Below are 10,000 nucleotides of genomic sequence, written 5' to 3'. Positions count from 1 at the left end.
GTTGTGATTTTCAACAACGTTGAAATGTATTTCCGTGTTTCAAAATAAAAGTCTGAACATTTTGATTGGTTGCCGACATGCGGACCAAAACACTACACCATGTCACATTTACGTGCATGGGCAGCATGACCAAACTTGGTTCCCCTAATTTAAAATGGGCCTCTCCTGAGAAAAAACAAACCTTTATGATTTGATGAATATAATATTAATATAAATAACACAAACAATTGTATTTTGCATAAAGACAAACATGGTCTGTGTATTGCACCTGTAGCCTATATTGCAGTTTTTTGGCCTTCAAATCCAACCAATGAGAGCATCTTTTACAGCTGAATTTGACCCTGTAATCCAGTGCATTTGTTGTTTTCATTATCCAACAGTAGACACATTCAGAACATGTTTTGATCTCTGAGTCTAAGATATCTTGCCTTGAATGCCCTTATCAGTCCTGATGTTCCATTTGAGACAACTCCCAAGATTCCCTTTCTGTTGAACAGTGCCAGAGCTCACGCGTGCTGCTCTCTGAGAATCACTGGCATAGTAGAGCTGGGTTAGAGTGGAGCAACTCTCATCTGACCCATCTGTCTCGTTCTAACGATTTGTGACTGCAGCTGGTGAAACCAGGAACAAGTCACCAACCGAGAGTAGTGGGGATTACTCACTGAGTCCATTGCATTGCAATGTTTTGGCTCGAATAGCAAGCGTGTCACTGATTTTCAACAACGTTGACATTTATTGACATTTTTCAGAATAAAAGTCTGAATATTTTGATTGGTTGGCGACTTGTTCCTGGTTTCACCAGGTGCTGTCACATATATGAGACTGTTTTAGGAAGTAAACACAGACTTCGCCCTCTCTAAGTAAAATGGTGATAGTTTTAGACCATGCATTATGGTTGACCAGGAATACACATGAACATGGATTTGGGGTAAACCTCCCCTTCAGGTGATTAGAGTACACTTGGACATTGTTATTGTGTGTTGGCGTAGCCTGCAAAAAGTTGTTGGGGGTCAACCTGAAATGATTGATGTCAATTTGGGGTAGTGAGACAAAAAGGTTTGAACCACTGACCTACACAATAGCATTGATGGTGGGTAAAGAGGCTGGTGGAGGTAGAAATCGGAGGACGGGCTTGTTCTAATGGATGGAAGAGATTAAGGAATGGTATCAAACGTTTGTGTGTGTGTGTGTGTGTGTGTGTGTGTGTGTGTGTGTGTGTGTGTATGAAACCATTCAGTCCCATGCATCACAATGAGTCCGTCCTCCGATTTCTACCTCCACCAGCCTCCCCTGGATGGGAGAAATAGCAGAGGGGGAGGTGTCAAGTGGCAATGACATCCATCAGCATTATGAGGAAAAGCACCAATGGTAATCCTCTTTACCCTACGACCCCCTGACCCCCTCACCCATGACCTCCGACCCATCAGCCAATCACCACCGTGCGCTGCTGAAGGACATACAGAAACACGCGGTCAGAGAACCTCAAAGGACAGGATGTGGTTTGAAACCATGACGACTAGCCGCATTTTAACAGAGAACGAGTCTGAGCTAATAATAATAATAATAATAATAATAATAATAATAATAGATTTTATTTAAAAGGGCCTTTCTCAAACTCAAGGACACTGTACAGAAAAGATCTGTATCAAAAAGGCAGCCCATAGCACAGTGTTAGTCAGGACCCATGCCATGCTGTAGGAAAGCCAGTCTGAACAGATGCATCTTGGGTCTGGTCTGGAATGTGTTGAGAGTATCCAAGCATCAGATGGCTGGTGGAAGGGTGTTCCACATCTTGGGTGTGTTTTAGTGGATGCTCATGGTAGTTAACATACACTGTACATGTGTTCTCTGAGAATAAAAGGTTCTGTGGGAGAACTCTTTGGGGTTCCAAGAAGCCTTTCCCGCAGTGAGTTCTAGATGGAACCCAGCATGGTTCTGCAGGATATGGATCCAAACGGGTTCTTCCCAGCAGGGTTCTCCCTCAGTAGAACCCTGCTGGAACCTGTAGCTTCAGTATTGAGACCTAAAGGGGAATATATAGATATAGATTTCATGGAGGTATATTGCATGTGTTATCTGAAATATTGGACGTTTGGCTTATTATTGTTTGATTATTCGAGTCTCTTTGGTAACACTTTAGCCAACACCCAGCTCATGGGTCTCTGTGTGTGTGTGTGTGTGTGTGTGTGTGTGTCTGTCACATCAGAGAAGCCTCAGTAGTGAGTTGGAGCAGTAATGAGGCGACGGGTTGATGAAGGGGAGAACAAACCCTGTGTGCGTGTGCGTGCGCGCGTGTGCGCGACTGTGTGTGTGCGTGTGCCTGTGTGTGTGCGCCTGCTGTGTGTGTGCGTGCCTGTGTGTGTGTGCTCTTGCGCCTGTGTGTGTGTGTGTGTGTGTGTGTGTGTGTCATTAGGCAGGCTGTCAGTCCTGAGAGAGCTGGGTGTGTTCCCTCCTAATGATCCAGGGCCGGGCCCAGCTCCAGCACCAGACAACCCCTCGTCACCTGCAAGGGGAAATTGGCTCTGTCAAAGTAGCTTACATGAATAGCTAACCTTGTTTCTTCTTCTATTGATGACAGGTTGGATAATTGAGCTCCCCCCCACACACACACACACACACTCACTCACTCTGCCTGGGACTGATTATGCAATGGCACTCCCTCCCCACTCTCTCTTTTAAGTGCTATTGTGTGTGTGTGTGTGTGTGTGTGTGTGTGTGTGTGTGTGTGTGTGTGTGCGTGCGCGCCTGTTGGTGTGTGTGAAGCACATTATGTCAATTGTTTGCATGAATATCAATCCGTGCTCATCAATGACCCTTCAAAACAACGTATTAGCATAAAAGTGCGTGTGCGTCTGCGTCTGTGTCTGTGTCTGTGTCTGTGTCTGTGTCTGTGTCTGTGTCTGTGTGTGTGTGTGTGTGTGTGTGCATCCGTGCATGTGTGTCTGTGTGTGTGCGTGTGTGTCCTCTTTCATGATACTAAGTGGTTTTGAAGGATCATAGATGAGCCGGGATTGATATTCATGCGAACATTTGACATAATGTGTCTGATATGAAACATTGCGGCCTCTTACCTCCGATGTGGCGAGCGGCGTGGGTGTGTGTGCGCCGTCTTCAAAGTGTCATTTGTCATATTCAACGAAAATATCACCTCCTCCCACGGCAGAGATTATCCCAACACCGCTAGTTTACGGAATCGTGTAGCGTTGTAATTGCCTCGTTTTATCATCATTTACAATTTCTTCTTAAACGTACCTTTGGCTTTGGCATTTGTCTTTTTAAGCGGCCGGGACGAAACTATCGATTACGATGTGCTCTCCTTTTTTTCCTTTTTTTCATTAGATTTTTGTTATTGCGTTTAAACGGCACGATGAGATTTTCCGGGTTCTATCGTAGCAGCCAATGACAGATGGTTTAATCTTGTTATGGTCAGAAACGGGAGAGAGGCACCGTCGAAATAATTTGACCTGCTGGACAAAAGGAGCCAGGCCTTACCTCAGCATCATCAGTTCTCTGGCTAGGAACAACGCTGGATCGATACGGGCCAGGCCTCCTGTGTGTGTGTGTGTGTGTGTGTGTGTGTGTGTGTGTGTGTGTGTGACTTGTTCACAAATGGGTGCGGCCCAAGCATGGTGCTGAGGCTGCTGCACGTGTGTGTGTGTGTGTGTGTGTGTGTGTGTGTGTGTGTGTATGCGTGTGCGTGTGCGTGTGCGTGTGCGTCTGTATAGATCCCTGAGTGCAGGGCGTCTGTCACGCGCGCCCTGCCATTGTTAGAGGCTCTGAGGGCCAGCGAGGGCCGGTGTCAACGAAGGGGGGTGTCAAGAAGGTGGGCCACGGGGTGACGACCCCTATTGTCAGGCCTGGGGTGGGGGGCAGGGGTGGGGGGCAGGGGGGTGGGGGGCAGGGGTAGGGGGGTGGGGGGCAGGGGGGTTGGGGGCAGTGGCAGGGGGGTGGGGGGGGCCCAAAGGCCACTTCCAGTGGTGCGTGGCGGGCGTGAGAACGGGACCCCCACAATAGGCTGGAGGTCAGGGTCACAATTAGCACTTAAAGCAGGAGGAGGCCTGCTGAGAGGCAGTGACTTTACTTAAGCCATATCACTCACTCACTCACTCACACACACACACACACACACACACACACACACACACACACACACACACACACACACACACACACCAGCCTGTCCATCACTGTGTGGGAGGGGGAGTTTGTGTGTGAGGCATACACACACACATAACATAACACACACACACACACACACACACAGCCTCTGGCTTAATGAGATGCCCACGCGTGTGTTGATAAAGAGCCACTTATTTTTAACTCAATTGTAATTCAGAGTCACCAGCACCATGCCAGTGTCTTTAGGGAAGAAGATGTATACACTGTCGTCAAAAAGATGACATGAAAATGTCCATTTGCCCCATACGACGTGATCAGGGGTAATCAAATAAATAGATCTGTGATTTAAAGCTAGATATACACAAAATGAATGACCACGGATGACATCATATAGTGGATCATTTTCTTAGGAAGGCGTTGTTGCTTTTCTATTTGTCAGTTTTAACACCACTTCTTCTTTTTCTTCTCTCTCTGTCTCTCTCCCTCTCTCTCTCTCTCTCTCTATCTCCCTCCCTCTCCCTCTCTCTCTCTCTCTCTCTCGCCCTCTCTCGCTCCCTCTCTCTCTCCCCCTCTCCCTCTCTCTCTCTATCCCCCTCTCTCTCTCTCTCTCTCTCCCCCTCCCTCTCTTTCCCTCTCTCTCTCTCTCTCTCTCTCTCTCTCTCTCTCTCTCTCTCTCTCTCTCCCTGCCATGAGACTCCCATAACCTCAACCTGTCCTTGACTGTCCCTCTCTCCTCCCTCTATAAACCGTTGAGTCATTTCTGATCACCGCTTCATATTCCCATCATGCACTCTGGCGTTGAAATGAGACCCTGATTCCTGTGATGATTACAAAGACATCTGTATTATCGTCTTTTTATTTATTTATTTTTTTACCCCCTTCCTCCGCTTTCTTTTCCTCTTCCTCCGGTTGACTGGATTAGCATAGATCTGTCTTTTATAGCGGGACAGCTCTGACCTTCACTTGTCAAAATGCCAGAAGTAATTACTTGGGTCTTACAGTGAAACCAATGGGGTTTCTCTACCTAACTTCCCCTTTACTTTACTAAGGGGAAGGCCTTAGTTCACCTCCTGGCTCTGTCGGATTGGAGGCCATTGACTTAGGCCCCCGTGAAAAACCACAAAAAAAACACCTGTATACGTATGAAATGACGATCCGATTCGAACGGCGGAATCCGGGTGTGACTTTTGAAACAAGCTAGCGAGCAAACAGCTAGCAACCCAGCGACGCGATACGGAAGCCTCGCTGGCTCAACGGACGACCCGACAATTTTGTGTGTTTTTTGTCCCAAAGAAAAGAAAGAAAGGAGTCGGAAAAACTAAACGGACACACGGACAGACGCTCGTCTCCGTCAACCGTTGGCTCCGTCTGCGGTTAGCAGATAGCACAGGTTATTGTGGAGAAAAGAAACACAGATAACATACAATAAGCGTGAGGTGTTTATGTCGTTTTTGTAATCGATCGGTTCCAGTGTGACCTTTTCGGCGTCTCCACGGAGATTGCGATGTTGTCACCCCTAGCAACGTTAACCCTGTACTTTACAGTCACTCACTGAAACCTCTACAGGACCTGTTCAAGTAGAATGCCAGTCGAGTTAGTCTGTTGAGCCCTTCCCACCGAGCGCGGGAGGACACTCGATGCAGGATTCCCTCTCTCTCTCCCTGTTGTCTCTCAGATGCTGTGGGGAAGAAGAAGAAGAAAAAACTAATCTGGGGGGAAAATGAACTGACAAACCCCCAAAAAAGAGAAGAAATTAGGTTTTCGCTGTTTTCACCGTTACCGTCTCTAAGATGCTGTGGGAAAAAACTGAAAATGATCCAACCCCCACTCACTTCACACACACACACAAAAGAAGGAGGAAAATAAAGCGGTTTCGCGATGTTTATCGGTTGCTATGTTCTTTTGGGACGTGTTTGCGGTCGGCTGAACATCGTCGTTGGAGTGGCCCTCTTTCAAGTCACAACAGGTGCTTGGCTGTCTGTCTTTGTACCTCGCCTCACAGAGCTGGGAGTGCCGTTTCATCGCGGGTCTCAGACGGGTCCCTCGCTCCAAACTAAGCCTCTCTCTCCCTCCCCGGGTTCAGAGTCACCTTTATGTGTTTGTTGGGCTGACTTCAGAGGGATGGGTGAGGCTGGGCTGAGGGAGGGAGGGGAGGCTGGGCTGGAGGGAGGGAGGGTGGGAGGGGAGGCTGGGCTGGGCTGGGGGGGAAGGGTTGGAAGGGAAGGGGAGGCTGCGTGTTGTTCTCTAGAGCTTTAAGGAGCATCTGTGGTTCCTGCTGTGGTGTCAGGGGATCACAGGTGTGTGTGTGTGTGTGTGTGTGTGTGTGTGTGTGTGTGTGTGTGTGTGTTTGGAGCGGAGTGTGTTCAGAGAGAGAGTCATGGTACTCAGCCAGCACAACCCGGGCAAAGGCGGGCAGGTTGGCAGGGCCTCTCAGGGTCCTATACTCCCGCAGCTGGCATCTCTCTCTCTCTCTCTTTCTCTCTCTCTCTCTCTCTCTCTTCATTCCCTTCTTCTCCACTCGCTCTCTCTTGCCCTCTCTCTTTTTTTCACCCACCCTCTCTCTCACTTCATCCCCCCCCCCCTCCTGCCGACTCTGTTGTCAGACCTCTTACAGATGGCCTCAGAGCTGCTGGCTTCACAGTTGCATCACTCTTGCATCATTCAAGCAACTTGCTGGCAGAGAGAAAAAGAGAGAGAGAGAGAGAGAGAGAGAGGAGAGAAGGGGATGAAGAGAGAGAGAGGAGAGAAGGGGATGAAGAGAGAGAAAGAGATAGAGGGAGAGAGGGAAAACGCTTCTTCTCTCCGCTCCACTGTGCTGTCTGCTCTCTCTCTCCGTGTCTAGAATGGGAGCATGTGGGATGTGTCAATGAATGCTAAACGCGGGATGACATCACCTTTAGTACGGGGGCGTTTCTTTCCGTAACTATTTGCATAAGCGCTGTCGTGCTATTACGAGCCTTGTTTCATCGCCGAGACGTTACATAAGGTCTGCCCACGTACCTGCGGAACACCCATGTCCTGTGCGTACTTATGGCGATGTAACTACATGTTATTACAATGTTATTATAATGTTGTCACTACAGTTATTACAGGGTAGTTACGTATGGATAGTGGAGAGGTTACAGTGACACTGTGTCCTGTGTAATCCTACCTCCGAATGACGTGAATGTTCTCACGTCTCCTTCGGAGGTCTGGAGAATTTGCGATTAGCCGGTCTGGATGGAGCGATGGGAGAACGCGCTCGCAATTCCATTGGACGTTACATTCCGAGAGCCCCCCCCCCACACACAGGGGCGCCGCTAGAGATTCTGGGCCCCATGACAGAATATCATTTTGGGCCCCCCCCACCTAAACCACCCATCAACCTAAACCCAGTTGAAGTTGATGAACTATTGATGCACTGCAAGAAATCCAATGATGGACATCTTTTGTAAATGTAATTTAAAATTACAGTTAATACAGGAATCAACAATTCAGCAAAGAAATCTCAACATTCTTTAACTTATTAAATTAAGACTTGAACAACACAAGGACAAAAGTATAATTAAATGAAGATTGGAACCCAATTATAAAAGTATAAATCACACAAAAAGTAAAAATATAATTTTAATGGGGTGGTATTGTGTCTAAATAAATGTAGATCTTGTAAAGATCAGTTGGCCATAATACTGTCAGGATTAGATCAATGAAGAATTACAGCAGAGAGATATTTACTGACTCAGCATTGCTTGTTTCACACAAAGACAAACGTGTCTTATACAAGAGGGAGCAACACAGACATGGTGCCAGCAAAATTGATGGGAAATGGGAACATTTTTTTTTTTACACTGCGGCAGTACTGTGGAATAGTATACCTGGAGAGCTAAAAACTATATCTAGCCTAATGCACAACGATTCAAGATAATAAAGAGATCAAATCAAATCAAAGCTAAACGCTGGGCCTTCTTAGTAGCAAAATCTTTAATACGATCCTTGAAATCTAGTGATGAAGCCAAATTGCTGTGCTGCCTTGCTTGAAGAGGGTCCTGGCATGGAGTATCCATAGGTACATAATTCATAATGGGCCGGTTTCACAGACAAGGCTTAAGCCTAGGCCTGGACTAAATCACACTTTCAATGTAAAATCTCCATTGAAGATGCTTTTTAGTCCAGGATTAGGCTTAAGCCTTGTCTGTGAAACTGGCCCAATATGTCCTATAATAGTATTAACATAATAATGCATACATTACACCAGATTAGCTAACTTAAATGTTATCTAACTAGCTAACAATATTCTTAAGATGCCAGTGGTCAATGTTATTGCAATTACTGGAAGAAAGTTACTAAATATGAATATTAGCTAAAGTTGTATTCAATGCTTGCATGGTAATGCAGCATACATTAAAATATTCAAAATATGTTTGTTAACCCCAAACTCCTACTGCTCACCTCCTTCTCCTTCAACTGGGAGGTGGGTTGAAGGAAGGAGTCCTGATCCTGAAGCTGCATCTGTGCATGACGTGATTAGCATGTAACATTATACTAGTTAGCTAGCTAGCTATAGCAAGAGTGCATAGCTGCTGGATACAAATTCACTGAGCTCTAATAACCTATATTTGGACCAAAATTGCACTCATCTCATACATTTAACTGAAATTATACTGACAGTGCACTGTAAGTTAACTTTACTTGAAGTTAATGTTAATTAGCTATAGCGAGCTAACTAGATCATCCACGCAGTGATTAGGTCACTAAACCACACAATGTTGTCTAGATAGCCTACATGTTATGGGCCCCAAAAGAAGGTCTGTGAATGAATACCCTTCTTTTTTTTTTTACTTTGTGACGAGCTGTCGCCCTTTTTTGTCACTCTCCTCGTTCTTTACTTTTACTAACTAACCCCCCCCTAGCGGCGCCCCTGCCCCCACATGCCCGTAGAATCAGAGATGATTGCTTGCAGTTATGTGCGTCAGGTAGGACTATTTTGGAGAGAGTTGTAGTGGGCCTCAGCGATGCCTGATGAGAACTCTTAGTGGGCTACAGAGATGCCTGATGATAACCCAGACAGACCTCTTCAGGGTCCTGAGAGATGCCTGATGAAAAGCCTAACGCAGACCTCTTAGTGGACCTCACAGATGCCTGATGAGAACACAAACCAGACCTCTTAGGTGGGCCACCAAGACGCCTGATGAGAGCACAATCCAGACCGCTTAGGTGAGTCACAAAGGTGCCTGATGAGAACACAGTCTAGACCTCTCAGTGGGCCTCGGAGATGCCTGATGAGAAGCGAGGCAGACAGGAGGATTGATTGGTCCTCTTCAGTTGATTACAGCCACTCAATCCCCTTGTCCTCCCCTCCTGTTCTCATCACTCCATCTCGGAGCAGAGAGAGGGAGAGGGGTGACTCACCAAGAAATCAAGGGCTGGGGCTAGAGGTCTGGGGCTAGGGATGAGGCTGGGGCTGAGGTCTGGGGCTGGGGTCTGGGGCTAGGGATGAGGCTGTGGCTGAGGTCTAATGCTAGGGATGAGGCTGTGGCTGAGGTCTAGGGCTAGGGATGAGGCTGGGTCTGAGGTCTAGGGCTGGGGATGAGGCTGTGGCTGAGGTCTAGGGCTGGGGATGAGGCTGGGGTCTGGGGCTAGGGCTGAGGCTGGGGCTGGGGGCTGGGGAGGAGGCTGGGTCTGAGGGCTAGGGCTAGGGCTAGGGATGAGGTCTGGGGCTGGGGGCTGGGGCTGGGGCTGAGGCTGGGTCTGAGGTTTGAGCTTGTGATGAGGCTGAGGCTGGAGGATGAGGCTGGGGACTGGGACTTGGACTGGGTAGGTGGGTCCTGGGGGACTGGGACTGGGTAGGTGGGTCCTGGGGGACTGGGACTGGGTAGGTGGGTCCTGGGGGGGGTGGGAGCTG

At 47.8% G+C, this 10,000-nt stretch overlaps 1 protein-coding gene across 1 annotated transcript in view; it reads left to right on the top strand.

Moving 5' to 3' along the window:
- The window catches only part of LOC308149772 (receptor-type tyrosine-protein phosphatase N2-like), a gene marked incomplete at both ends in the record, with an annotated part of 180,364 nt that overhangs the window by 69,065 nt on the left and 101,299 nt on the right, over positions 1-10,000 (top strand). The gene's annotated exons all lie outside the window — the stretch shown is intronic.

This window comes from Nansenia antarctica (assembly GCF_963989245.1).
Source record: "Nansenia antarctica genome assembly, chromosome: 2".
Classification (NCBI taxonomy): Eukaryota; Metazoa; Chordata; class Actinopteri; order Argentiniformes; family Microstomatidae; genus Nansenia; species Nansenia antarctica.
This window is presented reverse-complemented; position numbering and strand designations above follow the sequence as displayed.